This window comes from Oncorhynchus mykiss, chromosome 16, assembly GCF_013265735.2.
Source record: "Oncorhynchus mykiss isolate Arlee chromosome 16, USDA_OmykA_1.1, whole genome shotgun sequence".
Taxonomy (NCBI): domain Eukaryota; kingdom Metazoa; phylum Chordata; class Actinopteri; order Salmoniformes; family Salmonidae; genus Oncorhynchus; species Oncorhynchus mykiss.
The window spans coordinates 71,986,293-72,008,169 of record NC_048580.1 but is presented as its reverse complement, the minus strand read 5'-3'; the positions used below and the strand labels follow the sequence as shown (position 1 = coordinate 72,008,169).

Sequence of the window (21,877 nt, the reverse complement as noted above, 5' to 3'; positions counted from 1 at the left end):
TTTACCATTTTTAAGCTCGAGAGCCAAATGAGAAATGCAGAGTCCTCAAACGACCAACATTATGAAGAAATGGTGTATGATTCTGAATGTTTACTCATATCTCGCGACCCACCCATGTTAATAACTGCTTTGGGTCCCAAATCATAGTTTAAGTATCCATGGCAGAGGTTCTTGAGTTTATTCATCTCGAGACCCAAATGAAAAATGTACTGTCCTTGAATGACCAATATTAGTAAAAGACATCTCTTTTGTGATGTGATTTTGCTAGACAGAGATGTGGGTTAAATTAATGAGAATGGTTTGATTCAAATAGGTGTGGGTGTTCACATCTGCAAAATATATCTCTTTTATGGGTGCTGGTGCTTAGTTGGTTAAAGTGCCTGTCTCGTAAACAGGAGATCCTGAGTTCAAATCTCAGCAGTACCTTTTCAAGCATTTTATTGTACACATTGGTGGAGAAGGTCAGAGGGGAGGGCACTCAGGTTTTCTCACCAATCGGTTTAGAGAATTAGAGATGATGTGAGGAGGATGCAATTGAGATATTCCAATGTCACGGAAAAAGGGCACTTTTTGAATGTGTAAAGCTCAACTGTTTCTTCACTTTATTCATTATCGAGACCAATATGAAAAGTGTTTAGCCAGTTTGTGCACATCATTTTCACAGTCTATGTAGGCTTTACAAAGCCACATCTTTTAGCCAGCCGTGATCGTATAGTGGTTAGTACTCTGCGTTGTGGCCGCAGCAACCCCGGTTCGAATCCGGGTCACGGCACTGCAATGTACTTTCAGAAGGATTGTTTTTTGAACAGGTTAAGACTTACTCTGAAAGCTAAGAAACTCAGCAACTCTGCCTTTTGACAAAGTTCCCCAGCATATCGTAGGTTAATTACTTACACGAACTGATTCAACTGCTGTTCCAGAGGTTTTTACCATTTTTAAGCTCGAGAGCCAAATGAGAAATGCAGAGTCCTCAAACGACCAACATTATGAAGAAATGGTGTATGATTCTGAATGTTTACTCATATCTCGCGACCCACCCATGTTAATAACTGCTTTGGGTCCCAAATCATAGTTTAAGTATCCATGGCAGAGGTTCTTGAGTTTATTCATCTCGAGACCCAAATGAAAAATGTACTGTCCTCGAATGACCAATATTAGTAAAAGACATCTCTTTTGTGATGTGATTTTGCTAGACAGAGATGTGGGTTAAATTAATGAGAATGGTTTGATTCAAATAGGTGTGGGTGTTCACATCTGGAAAAATATCTCTTTCATGGGTGCTGTGGCTTATTTGGTTAAAGTGCCTGTCTCGTAAACAGGTGATCCTGAGTTCAAATCTCAGCAGTACCTTTTCAAGCATTTTATTGTACACATTGGTGGAGAAGGTCAGAGGGGAGGGCACTCAGGTTTTCTCACCAATCGGTTTAGAGAATTAGAGATGATGTGAGGAGGATGCAATTGAGATATTCCAATGTCACGGAAAAAGGGAACTTTTTCAAAGAATTACAACGTACCAACTGTCTCAACTTCAGCTGGTTCTTCAGTTGATTCATTTCGAGCGCTAAATGAAGAGTTCAGCCAGCTTGTACAGGTCTCTGTCAGAGCATGAGTAGGCTTTACAAGCAATCTTTGGTAGCTCGCTGTGATCGTATAGTGTTTAGTACTCTGCGTTGTGGCCGCAGGAACCCCGGTCTGAATCCGGGTCACGGCAAAGAATTGCCATTTCAAAAGGGTTGTATTTTGAATGAGTTGAAACCTCCTGTGTGAGCTAAGAAACTCAATAACTCTTCCATTTGACAAAGTCTCTATCTCATGGTAGGTTAATTACTTACATTAACTGATTCATCTGCTTTTTCTTAGGTTTTTACCATTTTTAATCTCGAGATCCAACTGAGAAATGATGTTTCCCCGAAACGACCAAAATGATGAAGAAATGGTGTATGATTCTGAATGTTTACTCACATCTCGCGACCCACCTATGACATGTTAATAACTGCTTTGTGTCCCAAATCATAGTTTAAGAATCCATGTCAGAGGTTCTTGAGTTTATTCATCTCGAGACCCAAATGAAAAATGTACTGTCCTCGAATGACCAATATTAGTAAAAGACATCTCTTTTGTGATGTGATTTTGCTAGACAGAGATGTAGGTTAAATTAATGATACTGGTTTGATTCAAATAGGTGTGGGTGTTCACATCTGCAAAATATATCTCTGTCATGGGTGCTGTGGCTTAGTTGGTTAAAGTACCTGTCTCGTAAACAGGAGATCCTGAGTTCAAATCTCAGCAGTACCTTTTCAAGCATTTTATTGTACACATTGGTGGAGAAGTTCAGAGGGGAGGGCACTCAGGTTTTCTCACCAATCGGTTTAGAGAATTAGAGATAATGTGAGGAGGATGCAATTGAGATATTCCAATGTCACGGAAAAAGGGCACTCTTTGAATGTGTAAAGCTCAACTGTTTCTTCACTTCATTCATTATCGAGACCAATATGAAAAGTGTTTAGCCAGTTTGTGCACATCACTTTCACAGCCTATGTAGGCTTTACAAAGCCACCTCTTGTAGCCAGCAGTGGTTAGTACTCTGCGTTGTGACAGCAGCAACCCCGGTTCGAATCCGGGTCACGGCACTGCAATGTAATTTCATAAGGGTTGTTTTTTGAACAGGTTAAGACTTACTCTGAAAGCTAAGAAACTCAGCAACTCTCCCTTTTGACAACGTTCCCCAGCATATCGTAGGTTAATTACTTACACGAACTGATTCATCTGCTGTTTCAGAGGTTTTTACCATTTTTAAGCTCGAGAGCCAAATGAGAAATGCAGTGTCCTCGAACGACCAACATTATGAAGAAATGGTGTATGATTCTGAATGTTTACTCATATCTCGCGACCCACCCATGTTAATAACTGCTTTGGGTCCCAAATCATAGTTTAAGTATCCATGGCAGAGGTTCTTGAGTTTATTCATCTCGAGACCCAAATGAAAAATGTACTGTCCTCGAATGACCAATATTAGTAAAAGACATCTCTTTTGTGATGTGATTTTGCTAGACAGAGATGTAGGTTAAATTAATGATACTGGTTTGATTCAAATAGGTGTGGGTGTTCACATCTGCAAAATATATCTCTTTCATGGGTGCTGTGGCTTAGTTGGTTAAAGTGTCTGTCTCGTAAACAGGAGATCCTGAGTTCAAATCTCAGCAGTACCTTTTCAAGCATTTTATTGTACACATTGGTGGAGAAGGTCAGAGGGGAGGGCACTCAGGTTTTCTCACCAATCGGTTTAGAGAATTAGAGATGATGTGAGGAGGATGCAATTGAGATATTCCAATGTCACGGAAAAAGGGCACTTTTTGAATGTGTAAAGCTCTACTGTTTCTTCACTTTATTCATTATCGAGACCAATATGAAAAGTGTTTAGCCAGTTTGTGCACATCATTTTCACAGTCTATGTAGGCTTTACAAAGCCACATCTTTTAGCCAGCCGTGATCGTATAGTGGTTAGTACTCTGCGTTGTGGCCGCAGCAACCCCGGTTCGAATCCGGGTCACGGCACTGCAATGTACTTTCAGAAGGATTGTTTTTTGAACAGGTTAAGACTTACTCTGAAAGCTAAGAAACTCAGCAACTCTGCCTTTTGACAAAGTTCCCCAGCATATCGTAGGTTAATTACTTACACGAACTGATTCAACTGCTGTTCCAGAGGTTTTTACCATTTTTAAGCTCGAGAGCCAAATGAGAAATGCAGAGTCCTCAAACGACCAACATTATGAAGAAATGGTGTATGATTCTGAATGTTTACTCATATCTCGCGACCCACCCATGTTAATAACTGCTTTGGGTCCCAAATCATAGTTTAAGTATCCATGGCAGAGGTTCTTGAGTTTATTCATCTCGAGACCCAAATGAAAAATGTACTGTCCTCGAATGACCAATATTAGTAAAAGACATCTCTTTTGTGATGTGATTTTGCTAGACAGAGATGTGGGTTAAATTAATGAGAATGGTTTGATTCAAATAGGTGTGGGTGTTCACATCTGGAAAAATATCTCTTTCATGGGTGCTGTGGCTTATTTGGTTAAAGTGCCTGTCTCGTAAACAGGTGATCCTGAGTTCAAATCTCAGCAGTACCTTTTCAAGCATTTTATTGTACACATTGGTGGAGAAGGTCAGAGGGGAGGGCACTCAGGTTTTCTCACCAATCGGTTTAGAGAATTAGAGATGATGTGAGGAGGATGCAATTGAGATATTCCAATGTCACGGAAAAAGGGAACTTTTTCAAAGAATTACAACGTACCAACTGTCTCAACTTCAGCTGGTTCTTCAGTTGATTCATTTCGAGCGCTAAATGAAGAGTTCAGCCAGCTTGTACAGGTCTCTGTCAGAGCATGAGTAGGCTTTACAAGCAATCTTTGGTAGCTCGCTGTGATCGTATAGTGTTTAGTACTCTGCGTTGTGGCCGCAGGAACCCCGGTCTGAATCCGGGTCACGGCAAAGAATTGCCATTTCAAAAGGGTTGTATTTTGAATGAGTTGAAACCTCCTGTGTGAGCTAAGAAACTCAATAACTCTTCCATTTGACAAAGTCTCTATCTCATGGTAGGTTAATTACTTACATTAACTGATTCATCTGCTTTTTCTTAGGTTTTTACCATTTTTAATCTCGAGATCCAACTGAGAAATGATGTTTCCCCGAAACGACCAAAATGATGAAGAAATGGTGTATGATTCTGAATGTTTACTCACATCTCGCGACCCACCTATGACATGTTAATAACTGCTTTGTGTCCCAAATCATAGTTTAAGAATCCATGTCAGAGGTTCTTGAGTTTATTCATCTCGAGACCCAAATGAAAAATGTACTGTCCTCGAATGACCAATATTAGTAAAAGACATCTCTTTTGTGATGTGATTTTGCTAGACAGAGATGTAGGTTAAATTAATGATACTGGTTTGATTCAAATAGGTGTGGGTGTTCACATCTGCAAAATATATCTCTGTCATGGGTGCTGTGGCTTAGTTGGTTAAAGTACCTGTCTCGTAAACAGGAGATCCTGAGTTCAAATCTCAGCAGTACCTTTTCAAGCATTTTATTGTACACATTGGTGGAGAAGTTCAGAGGGGAGGGCACTCAGGTTTTCTCACCAATCGGTTTAGAGAATTAGAGATAATGTGAGGAGGATGCAATTGAGATATTCCAATGTCACGGAAAAAGGGCACTCTTTGAATGTGTAAAGCTCAACTGTTTCTTCACTTCATTCATTATCGAGACCAATATGAAAAGTGTTTAGCCAGTTTGTGCACATCACTTTCACAGCCTATGTAGGCTTTACAAAGCCACCTCTTGTAGCCAGCAGTGGTTAGTACTCTGCGTTGTGACAGCAGCAACCCCGGTTCGAATCCGGGTCACGGCACTGCAATGTAATTTCATAAGGGTTGTTTTTTGAACAGGTTAAGACTTACTCTGAAAGCTAAGAAACTCAGCAACTCTCCCTTTTGACAACGTTCCCCAGCATATCGTAGGTTAATTACTTACACGAACTGATTCATCTGCTGTTTCAGAGGTTTTTACCATTTTTAAGCTCGAGAGCCAAATGAGAAATGCAGTGTCCTCGAACGACCAACATTATGAAGAAATGGTGTATGATTCTGAATGTTTACTCATATCTCGCGACCCACCCATGTTAATAACTGCTTTGGGTCCCAAATCATAGTTTAAGTATCCATGGCAGAGGTTCTTGAGTTTATTCATCTCGAGACCCAAATGAAAAATGTACTGTCCTCGAATGACCAATATTAGTAAAAGACATCTCTTTTGTGATGTGATTTTGCTAGACAGAGATGTAGGTTAAATTAATGATACTGGTTTGATTCAAATAGGTGTGGGTGTTCACATCTGCAAAATATATCTCTTTCATGGGTGCTGTGGCTTAGTTGGTTAAAGTGTCTGTCTCGTAAACAGGAGATCCTGAGTTCAAATCTCAGCAGTACCTTTTCAAGCATTTTATTGTACACATTGGTGGAGAAGGTCAGAGGGGAGGGCACTCAGGTTTTCTCACCAATCGGTTTAGAGAATTAGAGATCATGTGAGGAGGATGCAATTGAGATATTCCAATGTCACGGAAAAAGGGCACTTTTTGAATGTGTAAAGCTCTACTGTTTCTTCACTTTATTCAGTATCGAGACCAATATGAAAAGTGTTTAGCCGGTTTGTGCACATCACTTTCACAGCCTATGTAGGCTTTACAAAGCCACCTCTTGTAGCCAGGCGTGATCGTATAGTGGATAGTACTCTGCGTTATGGCTGCAGCAACCCCGGTTTGAATCCGGGTCACGGCACTGCAATGTACTTTCAGAAGGGTTGTTTTTTGAACAGGTTAAGACTTGCTCTGAAAGCTAAGAAACTCAGAAACTATGCCTTTTGACAAAGTTCCCCAGCATATCGTAGGTTCATTACTTACACGAACTGATTCATCTGCTGTTTCAGAGGTTTTTACCATTTTTAAGCTCGAGAGCCAAATGAGAAATGCAGTGTCCTCGAACGACCAACATTATGAAGAAATGGTGTATGATTCTGAATGTTTACTCATATCTCGCGACCCACCCATGTTAATAACTGCTTTGGGTCCCAAATCATAGTTTAAGTATCCATGGCAGAGGTTCTTGAGTTTATTCATCTCGAGACCCAAATGAAAAATGTACTGTCCTCGAATGACCAATATTAGTAAAAGACATCTCTTTTGTGATGTGATTTTGCTAGACAGAGATGTAGGTTAAATTAATGATACTGGTTTGATTCAAATAGGTGTGGGTGTTCACATCTGCAAAATATATCTCTTTCATGGGTGCTGTGGCTTAGTTGGTTAAAGTGCCTGTCTCGTAAACAGGAGATCCTGAGTTCAAATCTCAGCAGTACCTTTTCAAGCATTTTATTGTACACATTGGTGGAGAAGGTCAGAGGGGAGGGCACTCAGGTTTTCTCACCAATCGGTTTAGAGAATTAGAGATAATGTGAGGAGGATGCAATTGAGATATTCCAATGTCACGGAAAAAGGGCACTTTTTGAATGTGTAAAGCTCAACTGTTTCTTCACTTTATTCAGTATCGAGACCAATATGAAAAGTGTTTATCCAGCTTGTGCACATCACTTTCACAGCCTATGTAGGCTTTACAAAACCACCTCTTGTAGCCAGCCGTGATCGTATAGTGGTTAGTACTCTGCGTTGTGGCCGCAGCAACCCCGGTTCGAATCCGGGTCACAGCACTGCAATGTACTTTCAGAAGGGTTGTTTTTTGAACAGGTTAAGACTTACTCTGAAAGCTAAGAAACTCAGCAACTCTCCCTTTTGACAAAGTTCCCCAGCATATCGTAGGTTAATTACTTACACGAACTGATTCATCTGCTGTTTCAGAGGTTTTTACCATTTTTAAGCTCGAGAGCCAAATGAGAAATGCAGTGTCCTCGAACGACCAACATTATGAAGAAATGGTGTATGATTCTGAATGTTTACTCATATCTCGCGACCCACCCATGTTAATAACTGCTTTGGGTCCCAAATCATAGTTTAAGTATCCATGGCAGAGGTTCTTGAGTTTATTCATCTCGAGACCCAAATGAAAAATGTACTGTCCTCGAATGACCAATATTAGTAAAAGACATCTCTTTTGTGATGTGATTTTGCCAGACAGAGATGTGGGTTAAATTAATGAGAATGGTTTGATTCAAATAGGTGTGGGTGTTCACATCTGGAAAAATATCTCTTTCATGGGTGCTGTGGCTTAGTTGGTTAAAGTGCCTGTCTCGTAAACAGGTGATCCTGAGTTCAAATCTCAGCAGTACCTTTTCAAGCATTTTATTGTACACATTGGTGGAGAAGGTCAGAGGGGAGGGCACTCAGGTTTTCTCACCAATCGGTTTAGAGAATTAGAGATGATGTGAGGAGGATGCAATTGAGATATTCCAATGTCACGGAAAAAGGGCACTTTTTGAATGTGTAAAGCTCAACTGTTTCTTCACTTTATTCATTATCGAGACCAATATGAAAAGTGTTTAGCCAGTTTGTGCACATCACTTTCACAGCCTATGTAGGCTTTACAAAGCTACCTCTTGTAGCCAGCCGTGATCGTATAGTGTTTAGTACTCTGCGTTGTGGCCGCAGCAACCCCGGTTCGAATCTGGGTCACGGCACTGCAATGTACTTTCAGAAGGGTTGTTTTTTGAACAGGTTAAGACTTACTCTGAAAGCTAAGAAACTCAGCAACTCTGCCTTTTGACAAAGTTCCCCAGCATATCGTAGGTTAATTACTTACACGAACTGATTCAACTGCTGTTCCAGAGGTTTTTACCATTTTTAAGCTCGAGAGCCAAATGAGAAATGCAGAGTCCTCAAACGACCAACATTATGAAGAAATGGTGTATGATTCTGAATGTTTACTCATATCTCGCGACCCACCCATGTTAATAACTGCTTTGGGTCCCAAATCATAGTTTAAGTATCCATGGCAGAGGTTCTTGAGTTTATTCATCTCGAGACCCAAATGAAAAATGTACTGTCCTCGAATGACCAATATTAGTAAAAGACATCTCTTTTGTGATGTGATTTTGCTAGACAGAGATGTAGGTTAAATTAATGAGAATGGTTTGATTCAAATAGGTGTGGGTGTTCACATCTGCAAAATATATCTCTTTTATGGGTGCTGGTGCTTAGTTGGTTAAAGTGCCTGTCTCGTAAACAGGAGATCCTGAGTTCAAATCTCAGCAGTACCTTTTCAAGCATTTTATTGTACACATTGGTGGAGAAGGTCAGAGGGGAGGGCACTCAGGTTTTCTCACCAATCGGTTTAGAGAATTAGAGATGATGTGAGGAGGATGCAATTGAGATATTCCAATGTCACGGAAAAAGGGCACTTTTTGAATGTGTAAAGCTCAACTGTTTCTTCACTTTATTCATTATCGAGACCAATATGAAAAGTGTTTAGCCAGTTTGTGCACATCATTTTCACAGTCTATGTAGGCTTTACAAAGCCACATCTTTTAGCCAGCCGTGATCGTATAGTGGTTAGTACTCTGCGTTGTGGCCGCAGCAACCCCGGTTCGAATCCGGGTCACGGCACTGCAATGTACTTTCAGAAGGATTGTTTTTTGAACAGGTTAAGACTTACTCTGAAAGCTAAGAAACTCAGCAACTCTGCCTTTTGACAAAGTTCCCCAGCATATCGTAGGTTAATTACTTACACGAACTGATTCAACTGCTGTTCCAGAGGTTTTTACCATTTTTAAGCTCGAGAGCCAAATGAGAAATGCAGAGTCCTCAAACGACCAACATTATGAAGAAATGGTGTATGATTCTGAATGTTTACTCATATCTCGCGACCCACCCATGTTAATAACTGCTTTGGGTCCCAAATCATAGTTTAAGTATCCATGGCAGAGGTTCTTGAGTTTATTCATCTCGAGACCCAAATGAAAAATGTACTGTCCTCGAATGACCAATATTAGTAAAAGACATCTCTTTTGTGATGTGATTTTGCTAGACAGAGATGTGGGTTAAATTAATGAGAATGGTTTGATTCAAATAGGTGTGGGTGTTCACATCTGGAAAAATATCTCTTTCATGGGTGCTGTGGCTTATTTGGTTAAAGTGCCTGTCTCGTAAACAGGTGATCCTGAGTTCAAATCTCAGCAGTACCTTTTCAAGCATTTTATTGTACACATTGGTGGAGAAGGTCAGAGGGGAGGGCACTCAGGTTTTCTCACCAATCGGTTTAGAGAATTAGAGATGATGTGAGGAGGATGCAATTGAGATATTCCAATGTCACGGAAAAAGGGAACTTTTTCAAAGAATTACAACGTACCAACTGTCTCAACTTCAGCTGGTTCTTCAGTTGATTCATTTCGAGCGCTAAATGAAGAGTTCAGCCAGCTTGTACAGGTCTCTGTCAGAGCATGAGTAGGCTTTACAAGCAATCTTTGGTAGCTCGCTGTGATCGTATAGTGTTTAGTACTCTGCGTTGTGGCCGCAGGAACCCCGGTCTGAATCCGGGTCACGGCAAAGAATTGCCATTTCAAAAGGGTTGTATTTTGAATGAGTTGAAACCTCCTGTGTGAGCTAAGAAACTCAATAACTCTTCCATTTGACAAAGTCTCTATCTCATGGTAGGTTAATTACTTACATTAACTGATTCATCTGCTTTTTCTTAGGTTTTTACCATTTTTAATCTCGAGATCCAACTGAGAAATGATGTTTCCCCGAAACGACCAAAATGATGAAGAAATCGTGTATGATTCTGAATGTTTACTCATATCTCGCGATATTCCCACTTTGGGTCCCAAACCATAGTTTAAGAATCCAGGTCAGAGTATCTTGAGTTTATTCAGTTTGAGACCCAAATGAAAAATTTACTGTCCTCGGATGACCGAAATTAAGAAGAAATAGCTTGTGACTCAAAATGTTTACTGATATCGCGCTGCCCACCTCTCACATACTCAGGCCCACTTTGGGTCCCAAAACATAGCTTAAGAAACCCTGTTGCTAGACAATTGAAGGAGTCCATATCGATTCCAATATTAGTAAATAACATCTGTTTTGTGACGTGATTTTGCAAGACAGAGATATGGGTTAAATGAATGAGACATGTTTGATATAAATACGTGTGGCGGTGTTCTTACCTGGAACATACTTGGCATCTACAGGCGCTGTGGCTTAGTTGGTTAAAGCGCCTGTCTAGTAAACAGGAGATCCTGAGTTCAAATCTCAGCAGAGCCTTTTCAAACATGTCATTGAACACATTGGTGGAGAGTGTTCTGCTTTTCTCAACCAATGAGTCTTGAGAATTTGGAGTGATGAGAGGAGAAAAGATGTGAGGAGGATGCAATTGAGATATTCCAATTTCACGGAAAAAGGGAACTTTTTCAAAGAATTACAACGTACCAACTGTCTCAACTTCAGCTGGTTCTTCAGTTGATTCATTTCGAGCGCTAAATGAAGAGTTCAGCCAGCTTGTACAGGTCTCTGTCAGAGCATGAGTAGGCTTTACAAGCAATCTTTGGTAGCTCGCTGTGATCGTATAGTGTTTAGTACTCTGCGTTGTGGCCGCAGGAACCCCGGTCTGAATCCGGGTCACGGCAAAGAATTGCCATTTCAAAAGGGTTGTATTTTGAATGAGTTGAAACCTCCTGTGTGAGCTAAGAAACTCAATAACTCTTCCATTTGACAAAGTCTCTATCTCATGTTAGGTTAATGACTTACATTAACTGATTCATCTGCTTTTTCTTAGGTTTTTACCATTTTTTATCTCGAGATCCAACTGAGAAATGTTGTTTCCCCGAAACGACCAAAATGATGAAGAAATCGTGTATGATTCTGAATGTTTACTCATATCTCGCGATATTCCCACTTTGGGTCCCAAACCATAGTTTAAGAATCCAGGTCAGAGTATCTTGAGTTTATTCAGTTCGAGACCCAAATGAAAAATTTACTGTCCTCGGATGACCGAAATTAAGAAGAAATAGCTTGTGACTCAAAATGTTTACTGATATCACGCTGCCCACCTCTCACATACTCAGGCCCACTTTGGGTCCCAAAACATAGCTTAAGAAACCCTGTTGCTAGACAATTGAAGGAGTCCATATCGATTCCAATATTAGTAAATAACATCTGTTTTGTGACGTGATTTTGCAAGACAGAGATATGGGTTAAATGAATGAGACATGTTTGATATAAATACGTGTGGCGGTGTTCTTACCTGGAACATACTTGGCATCTATAGGCGCTGTGGCTTAGTTGGTTAAAGCGCCTGTCTAGTAAACAGGAGATCCTGAGTTCAAATCTCAGCAGAGCCTTTTCAAACATGTCATTGAACACATTGGTGGAAAGGTCAGAGTGGAGAATGTTCTGCTTTTCTCAACCAATGAGTCTTGAGAATTTGGAGTGATGAGAGGAGAAAAGATGTGAGGAGGATGCAATTGAGATATTCCAATTTCACGGAAAAAGGGAACTTTTTCAAAGAATTACAACGTACCAACTGTCTCAACTTCAGCTGGTTCTTCAGTTGATTCATTTCGAGCACTAAATGAGGAGTTCAGCCAGCTTGTACAGGTCTCTGTCAGAGCATGAGTAGGCTTTACAAGCAATCTTTGGTAGCTCGCTGTGATCGTATAGTGTTTAGTACTCTGCGTTGTGGCCGCAGGAACCCCGGTCTGAATCCGGGTCACGGCAAAGAATTGCCATTTCAAAAGGGTTGTATTTTGAATGAGTTGAAACCTCCTGTGTGAGCTAAGAAACTCAATAACTCTTCCATTTGACAAAGTCTCTATCTCATGGTAGGTTAATGACTTACATTAACTGATTCATCTGCTTTTTCTTAGGTTTTTACCATTTTTAATCTCGAGATCCAACTGAGAAATGTTGTTTCCCCGAAACGACCAAAATGATGAAGAAATCGTGTATGATTCTGAATGTTTACTCATATCTCGCGATATTCCCACTTTGGGTCCCAAACCATAGTTTAAGAATCCAGGTCAGAGTATCTTGAGTTTATTCAGTTCGAGACCCAAATGAAAAATTGACTGTCCTCGGATGACCGAAATTAAGAAGAAATAGCTTGTGACTCAAAATGTTTACTGATATCGCGCTGCCCACCTCTCACATACTCAGGCCCACTTTGGGTCCCAAAACATAGCTTAAGAAACCCTGTTGCTAGACAATTGAAGGAGTCCATATCGATTCCAATATTAGTAAATAACATCTGTTTTGTGACGTGATTTTGCAAGACAGAGATATGAATGAGACATGTTTGATATAAATACGTGTGGCGGTGTTCTTACCTGGAACATACTTGGCATCTACAGGCGCTGTGGCTTAGTTGGTTAAAGCGCCTGTCTAGTAAACAGGAAATCCTGAGTTCGAATCTCAGCAGAGCCTTTTCGAACATGTCATTGAACACATTGGTGGAAAGGTCAGAGTGGAGAGTGTTCTGCTTTTCTCAACCAATGAGTCTTGAGAATTTGGAGTGATGAGAGGAGAAAAGATGTGAAGAGGATGCAATTGAGATATTCCAATTTCACGGAAAAAGGGTACTTTTTCAAAGAATTACAACGTACCAACTGTCTCAACTTCAGCTGGTTCTTCAGTTGATTCATTTCGAGCGCTAAATGAAGAGTTCAGCCAGCTTGTACAGGTCTCTGTCAGAGCATGAGTAGGCTTTACAAGCAATCTTTGGTAGCTCGCTGTGATCGTATAGTGTTTAGTACTCTGCGTTGTGGCCGCAGGAACCCCGGTCTGAATCCGGGTCACGGCAAAGAATTGCCATTTCAAAAGGGTTGTATTTTGAATGAGTTGAAACCTCCTGTGTGAGCTAAGAAACTCAATAACTCTTCCATTTGACAAAGTCTCTATCTCATGTTAGGTTAATGACTTACATTAACTGATTCATCTGCTTTTTCTTAGGTTTTTACCATTTTTTATCTCGAGATCCAACTGAGAAATGTTGTTTCCCCGAAACGACCAAAATGATGAAGAAATCGTGTATGATTCTGAATGTTTACTCATATCTCGCGATATTCCCACTTTGGGTCCCAAACCATAGTTTAAGAATCCAGGTCAGAGTATCTTGAGTTTATTCAGTTCGAGACCCAAATGAAAAATGTACTGTCCTCGGATGACCGAAATTAAGAAGAAATAGCTTGTGACTCAAAATGTTTACTGATATCGCGGTGCCCACCTCTCACATACTCAGGCCCACTTTGGGTCCCAAAACATAGCTTAAGAAACCCTGTTGCTAGACAATTGAAGGAGTCCATATCGATTCCAATATTAGTAAATAACATCTGTTTTGTGACGTGATTTTGCAAGACAGAGATATGGGTTAAATGAATGAGACATGTTTGATATAAATACGTGTGGCGGTGTTCTTACCTGGAACATACTTGGCATCTACAGGCGCTGTGGCTTAGTTGGTTAAAGCGCCTGTCTAGTAAACAGGAGATCCTGAGTTCAAATCTCAGCAGAGCCTTTTCAAACATGTCATTGAACACATTGGTGGAAAGGTCAGAGTGGAGAATGTTCTGCTTTTCTCAACCAATGAGTCTTGAGAATTTGGAGTGATGAGAGGAGAAAAGATGTGAGGAGGATGCAATTGAGATATTCCAATTTCACGGAAAAAGGGAACTTTTTCAAAGAATTACAACGTACCAACTGTCTCAACTTCAGCTGGTTCTTCAGTTGATTCATTTCGAGCACTAAATGAGGAGTTCAGCCAGCTTGTACAGGTCTCTGTCAGAGCATGAGTAGGCTTTACAAGCAATCTTTGGTAGCTCGCTGTGATCGTATAGTGTTTAGTACTCTGCGTTGTGGCCGCAGGAACCCCGGTCTGAATCCGGGTCACGGCAAAGAATTGCCATTTCAAAAGGGTTGTATTTTGAATGAGTTGAAACCTCCTGTGTGAGCTAAGAAACTCAATAACTCTTCCATTTGACAAAGTCTCTATCTCATGGTAGGTTAATGACTTACATTAACTGATTCATCTGCTTTTTCTTAGGTTTTTACCATTTTTAATCTCGAGATCCAACTGAGAAATGTTGTTTCCCCGAAACGACCAAAATGATGAAGAAATCGTGTATGATTCTGAATGTTTACTCATATCTCGCGATATTCCCACTTTGGGTCCCAAACCATAGTTTAAGAATCTAGGTCAGAGTATCTTGAGTTTATTCAGTTCGAGACCCAAATGAAAAATTGACTGTCCTCGGATGACCGAAATTAAGAAGAAATAGCTTGTGACTCAAAATGTTTACTGATATCGCGCTGCCCACCTCTCACATACTAAGGCCCACTTTGGGTCCCAAAACATAGCTTAAGAAACCCTGTTGCTAGACAATTGAAGGAGTCCATATCGATTCCAATATTAGTAAATAACATCTGTTTTGTGACGTGATTTTGCAAGACAGAGATATGGGTTAAATGAATGAGACATGTTTGATATAAATACGTGTGGCGGTGTTCTTATCTTTGGTAGCTCGCTGTGATCGTATAGTGTTTAGTACTCTGCGTTGTGGCCGCAGGAACCCCGGTCTGAATCCGGGTCACGGCAAAGAATTGCCATTTCAAAAGGGTTGTATTTTGAATGAGTTGAAACCTCCTGTGTGAGCTAAGAAACTCAATAACTCTTCCATTTGACAAAGTCTCTATCTCATGTTAGGTTAATGACTTACATTAACTGATTCATCTGCTTTTTCTTAGGTTTTTACCATTTTTTATCTCGAGATCCAACTGAGAAATGTTGTTTCCCCGAAACGACCAAAATGATGAAGAAATCGTGTATGATTCTGAATGTTTACTCATATCTCGCGATATTCCCACTTTGGGTCCCAAACCATAGTTTAAGAATCCAGGTCAGAGTATCTTGAGTTTATTCAGTTCGAGACCCAAATGAAAAATGTACTGTCCTCGGATGACCGAAATTAAGAAGAAATAGCTTGTGACTCAAAATGTTTACTGATATCGCGCTGCCCACCTCTCACATACTCAGGCCCACTTTGGGTCCCAAAACATAGCTTAAGAAACCCTGTTGCTAGACAATTGAAGGAGTCCATATCGATTCCAATATTAGTAAATAACATCTGTTTTGTGACGTGATTTTGCAAGACAGAGATATGGGTTAAATGAATGAGACATGTTTGATATAAATACGTGTGGCGGTGTTCTTACCTGGAACATACTTGGCATCTACAGGCGCTGTGGCTTAGTTGGTTAAAGCGCCTGTCTAGTAAACAGGAGATCCTGAGTTCAAATCTCAGCAGAGCCTTTTCAAACATGTCATTGAACATATTGGTGGAAAGGTCAGAGTGGAGAATGTTCTGCTTTTCTCAACCAATGAGTCTTGAGAATTTGGAGTGATGAGAGGAGAAAAGATGTGAGGAGGATGCAATTGAGATATTCCAATTTCACGGAAAAAGGGAACTTTTTCAAAGAATTACAACGTACCAACTGTCTCAACTTCAGCTGGTTCTTCAGTTGATTCATTTCGAGCACTAAATGAGGAGTTCAGCCAGCTTGTACAGGTCTCTGTCAGAGCATGAGTAGGCTTTACAAGCAATCTTTGGTAGCTCGCTGTGATCGTATAGTGTTTAGTACTCTGCGTTGTGGCCGCAGGAACCCCGGTCTGAATCCGGGTCACGGCAAAGAATTGCCATTTCAAAAGGGTTGTATTTTGAATGAGTTGAAACCTCCTGTGTGAGCTAAGAAACTCAATAACTCTTCCATTTGACAAAGTCTCTATCTCATGGTAGGTTAATGACTTACATTAACTGATTCATCTGCTTTTTCTTAGGTTTTTACCATTTTTAATCTCGAGATCCAACTGAGAAATGTTGTTTCCCCGAAACGACCAAAATGATGAAGAAATCGTGTATGATTCTGAATGTTTACTCATATCTCGCGATATTCCCACTTTGGGTCCCAAACCATAGTTTAAGAATCTAGGTCAGAGTATCTTGAGTTTATTCAGTTCGAGACCCAAATGAAAAATTGACTGTCCTCGGATGACCGAAATTAAGAAGAAATAGCTTGTGACTCAAAATGTTTACTGATATCGCGCTGCCCACCTCTCACATACTAAGGCCCACTTTGGGTCCCAAAACATAGCTTAAGAAACCCTGTTGCTAGACAATTGAAGGAGTCCATATCGATTCCAATATTAGTAAATAACATCTGTTTTGTGACGTGATTTTGCAAGACAGAGATATGGGTTAAATGAATGAGACATGTTTGATATAAATACGTGTGGCGGTGTTCTTATCTTTGGTAGCTCGCTGTGATCGTATAGTGTTTAGTACTCTGCGTTGTGGCCGCAGGAACCCCGGTCTGAATCCGGGTCACGGCAAAGAATTGCCATTTCAAAAGGGTTGTATTTTGAATGAGTTGAAACCTCCTGTGTGAGCTAAGAAACTCAATAACTCTTCCATTTGACAAAGTCTCTATCTCATGTTAGGTTAATGACTTACATTAACTGATTCATCTGCTTTTTCTTAGGTTTTTACCATTTTTTATCTCGAGATCCAACTGAGAAATGTTGTTTCCCCGAAACGACCAAAATGATGAAGAAATCGTGTATGATTCTGAATGTTTACTCATATCTCGCGATATTCCCACTTTGGGTCCCAAACCATAGTTTAAGAATCCAGGTCAGAGTATCTTGAGTTTATTCAGTTCGAGACCCAAATGAAAAATTTACTGTCCTCGGATGACCGAAATTAAGAAGAAATAGCTTGTGACTCAAAATGTTTACTGATATCGCGCTGCCCACCTCTCACATACTCAGGCCCACTTTGGGTCCCAAAACATAGCTTAAGAAACCCTGTTGCTAGACAATTGAAGGAGTCTATATCGATTCCAATATTAGTAAATAACATCTGTTTTGTGACGTGATTTTGCAAGACAGAGATATGGGTTAAATGAATGAGACATGTTTGATATAAATACGTGTGGCGGTGTTCTTACCTGGAACATACTTGGCATCTACAGGCGCTGTGGCTTAGTTGGTTAAAGCACCTGTCTAGTAAACAGGAGATCCTGAGTTCAAATCTCAGCAGAGCCTTTTCAAACATGTCATTGAACACATTGGTGGAAAGGTCAGAGTGGAGAGTGTTCTGCTTTTCTCAACCAATGAGTCTTGAGAATTTGGAGTGATGAGAGGAGAAAAGATGTGAGGAGGATGCAATTGAGATATTCCAATTTCACGGAAAAAGGGAACTTTTTCAAAGAATTACAACGTACCAACTGTCTCAACTTCAGCTGGTTCTTCAGTTGATTCATTTCGAGCACTAAATGAGGAGTTCAGCCAGCTTGTACAGGTCTCTGTCAGAACATGAGTAGGCTTTACAAGCAATCTTTGGTAGCTCGCTGTGATCGTATAGTGTTTAGTACTCTGCGTTGTGGCCGCAGGAACCCCGGTCTGAATCCGGGTCACGGCAAAGAATTGCCATTTCAAAAGGGTTGTATTTTGAATGAGTTGAAACCTCCTGTGTGAGCTAAGAAACTCAATAACTCTTCCATTTGACAAAGTCTCTATCTCATGGTAGGTTAATGACTTACATTAACTGATTCATCTGCTTTTTCTTAGGTTTTTACCATTTTTAATCTCGAGATCCAACTGAGAAATGTTGTTTCCCCGAAACGACCAAAATGATGAAGAAATCGTGTATGATTCTGAATGTTTACTCATATCTCGCGATATTCCCACTTTGGGTCCCAAACCATAGTTTAAGAATCCAGGTCAGAGTATCTTGAGTTTATTCAGTTCGAGACCCAAATGAAAAATTTACTGTCCTCGGATGACCGAAATTAAGAAGAAATAGCTTGTGACTCAAAATGTTTACTGATATCGCGCTGCCCACCTCTCACATACTCAGGCCCACTTTGGGTCCCAAAACATAGCTTAAGAAACCCTGTTGCTAGACAATTGAAGGAGTCCATATCGATTCCAATATTAGTAAATAACATCTGTTTTGTGACGTGATTTTGCAAGACAGAGATATGGGTTAAATGAATGAGACATGTTTGATATAAATACGTGTGGCGGTGTTCTTACCTGGAACATACTTGGCATCTACAGGCGCTGTGGCTTAGTTGGTTAAAGCGCCTGTCTAGTAAACAGGAGATCCTGAGTTCGAATCTCAGCAGAGCCTTTTCAAACATGTCATTGAACACATTGGTGGAGAGTGTTCTGCTTTTCTCAACCAATGAGTCTTGAGAATTTGGAGTGATGAGAGGAGAAAAGATGTGAGGAGGATGCAATTGAGATATTCCAATTTCACGGAAAAAGGGAACTTTTTCAAAGAATTACAACGTACCAACTGTCTCAACTTCAGCTGGTTCTTCAGTTGATTCATTTCGAGCACTAAATGAGGAGTTCAGCCAGCTTGTACAGGTCTCTGTCAGAGCATGAGTAGGCTTTACAAGCAATCTTTGGTAGCTCGCTGTGATCGTATAGTGTTTAGTACTCTGCGTTGTGGCCGCAGGAACCCCGGTCTGAATCCGGGTCACGGCAAAGAATTGCCATTTCAAAAGGGTTGTATTTTGAATGAGTTGAAACCTCCTGTGTGAGCTAAGAAACTCAATAACTCTTCCATTTGACAAAGTCTCTATCTCATGGTAGGTTAATGACTTACATTAACTGATTCATCTGCTTTTTCTTAGGTTTTTACCATTTTTAATCTCGAGATCCAACTGAGAAATGTTGTTTCCCCGAAACGACCAAAATGATGAAGAAATCGTGTATGATTCTGAATGTTTACTCATATCTCGCGATATTCCCACTTTGGGTCCCAAACCATAGTTTAAGAATCCAGGTCAGAGTATCTTGAGTTTATTCAGTTCGAGACCCAAATGAAAAATTTACTGTCCTCGGATGACCGAAATTAAGAAGAAATAGCTTGTGACTCAAAATGTTTACTGATATCGCGCTGCCCACCTCTCACATACTCAGGCCCACTTTGGGTCCCAAAACATAGCTTAAGAAACCCTGTTGCTAGACAATTGAAGGAGTCCATATCGATTCCAATATTAGTAAATAACATCTGTTTTGTGACGTGATTTTGCAAGACAGAGATATGGGTTAAATGAATGAGACATGTTTGATATAAATACGTGTGGCGGTGTTCTTACCTGGAACATACTTGGCATCTACAGGCGCTGTGGCTTAGTTGGTTAAAGCGCCTGTCTAGTAAACAGGAGATCCTGAGTTCGAATCTCAGCAGAGCCTTTTCAAACATGTCATTGAACACATTGGTGGAGAGTGTTCTGCTTTTCTCAACCAATGAGTCTTGAGAATTTGGAGTGATGAGAGGAGAAAAGATGTGAGGAGGATGCAATTGAGATATTCCAATTTCACGGAAAAAGGGAACTTTTTCAAAGAATTACAACGTACCAACTGTCTCAACTTCAGCTGGTTCTTCAGTTGATTCATTTCGAGCACTAAATGAGGAGTTCAGCCAGCTTGTACAGGTCTCTGTCAGAGCATGAGTAGGCTTTACAAGCAATCTTTGGTAGCTCGCTGTGATCGTATAGTGTTTAGTACTCTGCGTTGTGGCCGCAGGAACCCCGGTCTGAATCCGGGTCACGGCAAAGAATTGCCATTTCAAAAGGGTTGTATTTTGAATGAGTTGAAACCTCCTGTGTGAGCTAAGAAACTCAATAACTCTTCCATTTGACAAAGTCTCTATCTCATGGTAGGTTAATGACTTACATTAACTGATTCATCTGCTTTTTCTTAGGTTTTTACCATTTTTAATCTCGAGATCCAACTGAGAAATGTTGTTTCCCCGAAACGACCAAAATGATGAAGAAATCGTGTATGATTCTGAATGTTTACTCATATCTCGCGATATTCCCACTTTGGGTCCCAAACCATAGTTTAAGAATCCAGGTCAGAGTATCTTGAGTTTATTCAGTTCGAGACCCAAATGAAAAATTTACTGTCCTCGGATGACCGAAATTAAGAAGAAATAGCTTGTGACTCAAAATGTTTACTGATATCGCGCTGCCCACCTCTCACATACTCAGGCCCACTTTGGGTCCCAAAACATAGCTTAAGAAACCCTGTTGCTAGACAATTGAAGGAGTCCATATCGATTCCAATATTAGTAAATAACATCTGTTTTGTGACGTGATTTTGCAAGACAGAGATATGGGTTAAATGAATGAGACATGTTTGATATAAATACGTGTGGCGGTGTTCTTACCTGGAACATACTTGGTATCTACAGGCGCTGTGGCTTAGTTGGTTAAAGCGCCTGTCTAGTAAACAGGAGATCCTGAGTTCGAATCTCAGCAGAGCCTTTTCAAACATGTCATTGAACACATTGGTGGAGAGTGTTCTGCTTTTCTCAACCAATGAGTCTTGAGAATTTGGAGTGATGAGAGGAGAAAAGATGTGAGGAGGATGCAATTGAGATATTCCAATTTCACGGAAAAAGGGAACTTTTTCAAAGAATTACAACGTACCAACTGTCTCAACTTCAGCTGGTTCTTCAGTTGATTCATTTCGAGCGCTAAATGAAGAGTTCAGCCAGCTTGTACAGGTCTCTGTCAGAGCATGAGTAGGCTTTACAAGCAATCTTTGGTAGCTCGCTGTGATCGTATAGTGTTTAGTACTCTGCGTTGTGGCCGCAGGAACCCCGGTCTGAATCCGGGTCACGGCAAAGAATTGCCATTTCAAAAGGGTTGTATTTTGAATGAGTTGAAACCTCCTGTGTGAGCTAAGAAACTCAATAACTCTTCCATTTGACAAAGTCTCTATCTCATGGTAGGTTAATGACTTACATTAACTGATTCATCTGCTTTTTCTTAGGTTTTTACCATTTTTAATCTCGAGATCCAACTGAGAAATGTTGTTTCCCCGAAACGACCAAAATGATGAAGAAATCGTGTATGATTCTGAATGTTTACTCATATCTCGCGATATTCCCACTTTGGCTCCCAAACCATAGTTTAAGAATCCAGGTCAGAATATCTTGAGTTTATTCAGTTCGAGACCCAAATGAAAAATTTACTGTCCTCGGATGACCGAAATTAAGAAGAAATAGCTTGTGACTCAAAATGTTTACTGATATCGCGCTGCCCACCTCTCACATACTCAGGCCCACTTTGGGTCCCAAAACATAGCTTAAGAAACCCTGTTGCTAGACAATTGAAGGAGTCCATATCGATTCCAATATTAGTAAATAACATCTGTTTTGTGACGTGATTTTGCAAGACAGAGATATGGGTTAAATGAATGAGACATGTTTGATATAAATACGTGTGGCAGTGTTCTTACCTGGAACATACTTGGCCTCTACAGGCGCTGTGGCTTAGTTGGTTAAAGCGCCTGTCTAGTAA

The 21,877-nt window shown here is 40.4% G+C and overlaps 17 non-coding genes across 17 annotated transcripts; all 17 read left to right on the top strand.

Moving 5' to 3' along the window:
- The first annotated feature begins 352 nt into the window (after positions 1 to 352).
- trnat-cgu lies at positions 353 to 426 on the top strand. The gene has a single exon. It is a non-coding gene; the product is annotated as a tRNA-Thr (tRNA).
- Positions 427 to 700: 274 nt separating this feature from the next.
- trnah-gug lies at positions 701 to 772 on the top strand. Its single transcript has one exon. It is a non-coding gene; the product is annotated as a tRNA-His (tRNA).
- A 504-nt stretch (positions 773 to 1,276) lies between these two features.
- On the top strand, positions 1,277 to 1,350 carry trnat-cgu. The gene has a single exon. It is a non-coding gene; the product is annotated as a tRNA-Thr (tRNA).
- Positions 1,351 to 2,221: 871 nt separating this feature from the next.
- On the top strand, positions 2,222 to 2,295 carry trnat-cgu. Its single transcript has one exon. It is a non-coding gene; the product is annotated as a tRNA-Thr (tRNA).
- Positions 2,296 to 3,135: 840 nt separating this feature from the next.
- On the top strand, positions 3,136 to 3,209 carry trnat-cgu. Its single transcript has one exon. It is a non-coding gene; the product is annotated as a tRNA-Thr (tRNA).
- A 274-nt stretch (positions 3,210 to 3,483) lies between these two features.
- On the top strand, positions 3,484 to 3,555 carry trnah-gug. Its single transcript has one exon. It is a non-coding gene; the product is annotated as a tRNA-His (tRNA).
- A 504-nt stretch (positions 3,556 to 4,059) lies between these two features.
- Positions 4,060 to 4,133, top strand: trnat-cgu. Its single transcript has one exon. It is a non-coding gene; the product is annotated as a tRNA-Thr (tRNA).
- An 871-nt stretch (positions 4,134 to 5,004) lies between these two features.
- trnat-cgu lies at positions 5,005 to 5,078 on the top strand. The gene has a single exon. It is a non-coding gene; the product is annotated as a tRNA-Thr (tRNA).
- An 840-nt stretch (positions 5,079 to 5,918) lies between these two features.
- Positions 5,919 to 5,992, top strand: trnat-cgu. Its single transcript has one exon. It is a non-coding gene; the product is annotated as a tRNA-Thr (tRNA).
- An 851-nt stretch (positions 5,993 to 6,843) lies between these two features.
- trnat-cgu lies at positions 6,844 to 6,917 on the top strand. The gene has a single exon. It is a non-coding gene; the product is annotated as a tRNA-Thr (tRNA).
- An 850-nt stretch (positions 6,918 to 7,767) lies between these two features.
- trnat-cgu lies at positions 7,768 to 7,841 on the top strand. The gene has a single exon. It is a non-coding gene; the product is annotated as a tRNA-Thr (tRNA).
- Positions 7,842 to 8,692: 851 nt separating this feature from the next.
- trnat-cgu lies at positions 8,693 to 8,766 on the top strand. Its single transcript has one exon. It is a non-coding gene; the product is annotated as a tRNA-Thr (tRNA).
- Positions 8,767 to 9,040: 274 nt separating this feature from the next.
- On the top strand, positions 9,041 to 9,112 carry trnah-gug. Its single transcript has one exon. It is a non-coding gene; the product is annotated as a tRNA-His (tRNA).
- Positions 9,113 to 9,616: 504 nt separating this feature from the next.
- Positions 9,617 to 9,690, top strand: trnat-cgu. The gene has a single exon. It is a non-coding gene; the product is annotated as a tRNA-Thr (tRNA).
- Positions 9,691 to 18,610: 8,920 nt separating this feature from the next.
- On the top strand, positions 18,611 to 18,684 carry trnat-agu. The gene has a single exon. It is a non-coding gene; the product is annotated as a tRNA-Thr (tRNA).
- Positions 18,685 to 19,686: 1,002 nt separating this feature from the next.
- On the top strand, positions 19,687 to 19,760 carry trnat-agu. Its single transcript has one exon. It is a non-coding gene; the product is annotated as a tRNA-Thr (tRNA).
- A 1,002-nt stretch (positions 19,761 to 20,762) lies between these two features.
- trnat-agu lies at positions 20,763 to 20,836 on the top strand. The gene has a single exon. It is a non-coding gene; the product is annotated as a tRNA-Thr (tRNA).
- The last annotated feature ends 1,041 nt before the right edge of the window (positions 20,837 to 21,877 follow it).